The sequence below is a fragment of the Cibotium barometz genome, chromosome 63 (assembly GCF_041138505.1).
Source record: "Cibotium barometz isolate CiBa-2024 chromosome 63, ASM4113850v1, whole genome shotgun sequence".
Taxonomy (NCBI): Eukaryota; Viridiplantae; Streptophyta; class Polypodiopsida; order Cyatheales; family Cibotiaceae; genus Cibotium; species Cibotium barometz.
The window spans coordinates 17,313,346-17,317,650 of record NC_141108.1 but is presented as its reverse complement, the minus strand read 5'-3'; positions in this window follow the sequence as shown (position 1 = coordinate 17,317,650).

The following is a 4,305-nucleotide window of genomic DNA, read 5'->3' as shown; positions in this document are numbered from 1 at the left end:
TGTGTGTGTGTGTGTGTGTGCAGAGAGAGGATGTTTTTGTGTGTGTTTTGAGAGAGAGAGAGAGAGAGAGAGAGAGAGAGAGAGAGGGGGGTGTGTGTTGGGAGGGTGGGTTTAGGGTTTGTGTGTTTATCTGTGTTTTGAGAGAGAGAGAGAGAGAGAGAGAGAGAGAGACAGAGAGAGACAGAGGGTGCATGTGCGCATGTGCGTGTGTAACACAGAGAGAGAGAGAGAGAGAGAGAGAGAGAGAGAGAGAGAGAGAGAGAGAGAGAGAGAGAGAGAGAGAGAAGAGAAAACAGAGGGGGAAAGATAGTAAGCAAGGGTGCATGTGTGTGCGCGCACGCGCGCTTTGCAAGAGAGGGAGAAGGGGAAAGGTATTAAGCAAGGGTGTGTGTGTGTGCGCACACGCTTTGTAAGAGAGGGAGAGGGAGAAGGGGAGAGGGGGAGTGATTGAGAGAGAGAGAGAGAGAGAGAGAGAGAGACGAGTGTGCGTGTGTGTGTGTGTGTAAGAGAGGGAGATAGAGGGTATGTGTGTGTGTTGATGAGAGAGAGAGAGAGAGAGAGAGAGAGAGAGAGAGGTGTGCACGCGCTTTGCAAGAGAGGGAGAGGGAGAAGGGGAGAGGGGGAGTGATTGAGAGAGAGAGAGAGAGAGAGAGAGAGAGAGAGAGAGAGAGACGAGTGTGCGCGCGTGTGTGTGTGTGTGTAAGAGAGAGAGAGGGTATGTGTGTGTGTGTGTGTTGATGAGAGAGAGAGAGAGAGAGAGAGAGAGAGAGAGAGAGAGAGAGAGAGAGAGAAAGGTGTGTGTGTGCGTGCGTAAGAGAGAGAGATAGAGGGTATGTGTGTGTGTGTGTGAAAGAGAGAGAGAGAGAGAGAGAGAGAGAGATAAAGAGAAAAAGAGAGAAGGAGAGAGAGAAGAGTGTGTGTGTGTGAAGAGAGAGAGAAAGCGATGTATGTGTGCATGTATAGAAATGTGGGCTTGAGAGAGAGAGAGAGAGAGAGAGAGAGAGAGAGAGAGATAATTTTTGGGGGGAGAGAGAGTGTGTGTGTATGTATGTGTCCATACATGCATACATTTGTGCATGCATGCATTCATGTATACATACATGCCTGTATGCATGCATGTGTGTATTTTGTGTTTGTATGCATGTGATGGAGAGAGAGAGAGAGAGAGAGAGAGAGAGAGAGAGAGAGAGAAAGTAATATTGTGAAAACGCTCCCCACTTTTGGCAATCGCTCTCACTAGAAATTACTCGTGCCAAAAAAAAAAGTGTTCAAATTACAAATAGTAGGCAACAAATTATGTGCCAAGTCTTGTACAAGCTTTAATCTATTAACTATGGCAATCTATCTTGGTAGCAAATTGGCTCCAGTTTATTGCACCCTAGCCTTGCTCTATAAAGGTGATGATGTGTCCACAAATCTTATTATGGTAATGTCAAACTAGCACACCATGATAGTAATCTCATCATCATTATATGTTAACAACATATGATTTGATAATTATATTCTCAAACACTTATAAAGCGATAGTAATATCATCATCATTATATGTTAACAACATATGATTTGATAATTATATTCTCAAACACTTATAAAACGATAGTAATCTCATCATCATCATATGTTAATAACACACCATTGCCATATGTCACGTGAGTGAAGATCGAGGTTGTCTTGAGCATTTTGCATCAAGATTGCTTGTTAAACCTCTGCTAGAGACATCCACAACATCAATGCCAACCACCTTACCATCTTCAACAATTTTAGTCAAAGTTGTTAGAAATGCTTGATTTCATTTTAATGTGCTTGTATTGTATTATTTTGCATGTGTGATCATCACTTGCCTATTAAAGGCATACCACAAGATCTTAGGTGGAGAGTACTAGTTGTGCATTAGGTGTTCGCACAAGCTAGAGTGGCCGAATGAGTGTAGACCCTAGAAGCTACACATAAAAGACAAAATGTAACTCTCACCACTCATTCTCTTATGCATAATCTAAGTGTGTGCTCCTTTCCTCTCCTTCCCTACTTATGCTCCATTATGTGAGTGAGTGAGAGAGAGAGAGAGAGAGAGAGAGAGAGAGTGAGGGTTGAGCTTCTATTAGAGTGCAGCGACGATGGAGTGGAGCTCTTGGGTGCTCTTGTGGGGCGACGCTACTTACTACGAGAAACCCAATTCACGAGGTGAGTAACACACCCTGACCATGCATTTATGTACGAGGCCAATATTTGTTGGTTTCTTAGGTGAGCTATTATGCTCTTGAGTGCATAAGGATAAAGCCCTACAACATGTGGTGGTTGTACCTTACACCCTTACTTTTGCCACTACCAAGGAATAGCCCCACCGCATTTTGAATGCTCGTGCATGGTTTAATTTCATGAGATTTCTATTTTCGGTTCAAGACTGAAGTAGGAAGAAGGAAACCCCCAACAAATGGTATATTTTGTTACAATGTGGTTACTTTCAATTACAATTTCTATTGCAATTTCTTATCAGCTTATGAAATTAATGTTTAGCTTTTTCTTCTAAGTTGGGGCGTATTTTAATTTCTACAATTTCTACGATTTCTATTGCAATTTCTATTTAGCTTAGGGAATGAATGTTTATTTATTTAGGGTGTCTTTTATTTCTATAATTTTTGTTTTTCTGTTCATTTCATACATTTACACAAAAGAAAAGAAACAATAAATTGGGCTAGAAATCGAATCGCATTTTTGTTTTTGGTTCATTTCATACATTCACACAAAAGAAAAGAAACAATAAATTGTGCTAAAAATTGAATCAATTGGGGTAAACAGGCCTCAGGCATAGGATTTATCCCAATTTTGACTCCTCATACAAAGAAATTAGAGTGGAAACAATGATTTAGGGCAATTTATAAACTAGAATAATTTTTGTGTTTTTTTTATGTATTTTTATATTAGTGCTAATAACACAAATTAATTAGACTTAATCTCCTATAATTTGGGCCACTAGCTGTTAGCCTTAATTGGCTGGCCACATTTAATGTGGGCAAGATTTTTGGCTGGCTTTTAGGCCACAAGTCAAAGGAGACATTGAAAAAGGAAAAATTTTGAGAAATCCTGACAACACCCCTTTTCGGGTAGTGGTGAAACTAGATACCGTAAATTGCAATCATTAAAAAAAAGTAAAAAGTAAAAGGTAAAAATAATAATTAAAAGTTTTTTTAAAGGAGAAAATGTAAAAAAGGAAAAGGAAAAAGGTAGGTTTTTTTTTGTAGGAAATATTGGAAAAGCACACACCTAAAAGTTCTAGAAACCCATTTTAGGCTAGGGGGATCATGTTGGTGCAACTTGTATAACACCCTAAAAATTTTGAATTTTGTATAGAATTCACAAACTAGTGCCCGGGTATCCCAAAAAAAGTGCATACCAAAACTTTCCCAAGGTATCCAGAACTGTCTAAAACCTATTGACAAGCTTCCTTAACACAAAAAATAATAATTCCAAACTTCGTAGTGTGCTTCCTTGGACCCTAGTAAGCCTAGCTTCACATGCACTTACAATTTGGATGTGTATTAGAGGCCTATTTAGAGGCCTATTTAGATGATAGTGCATCTATTAAGCTAGGTGCATACCAGCCCTACACTAGGCTCTTGACCTTCGATCGGAACCCAATTTGGCATTGTACGAGGACATGCAATAGGGACCAACAATGATACTTCGTTTGACCTCGAGTCAATGGAAGGATCCTCAGTCCTCCAAGAAGTGAGAACCCTAACCAGGACCCTAACCAGGCCTTACCAGCCCGGTCAGCTAGCTACCAATCTTTTTAACCATGTCAACTAGCTACCTCAGAGGTTCGGCCTCAGCCTGCTACCTCTAAACCAAACCTTAGTACATACCGACTACATGATGGAGCCTCCTTGTTACAACAGGGAGAGTTCGCATTTTTATCCCTATCCATGCACCTTCAGCAACTATGACCATTGACCCACCCCCTACTGCATAAGTGCTTATGCCTGACCGTAGAACATTAGAAGAAGTGTAGGAAGTGGAGACACTAATCAAGGCTGCTAGAGCCAAAGAAGAAGAGGCTTTGCAATTGGCACAACAATGATTAGCATCCCAAACAGCTCACTATACCCAAAGTTAGTCCCAAGTAGCTCAGTATACCCAAAGTTAGTCCCAAGCAGCTTAGTATACCAAAAGTTAGTCCCAAGCTAAGACCACACAAGTAGTGCTCGATACCTCATGAGGATTGAACTAGGCATGCAAGTTTTGGACCAACGTCTTCTTACAGAAGAGTGGGATCATGACACAATGACAAAAACCCTTGGAGATTTA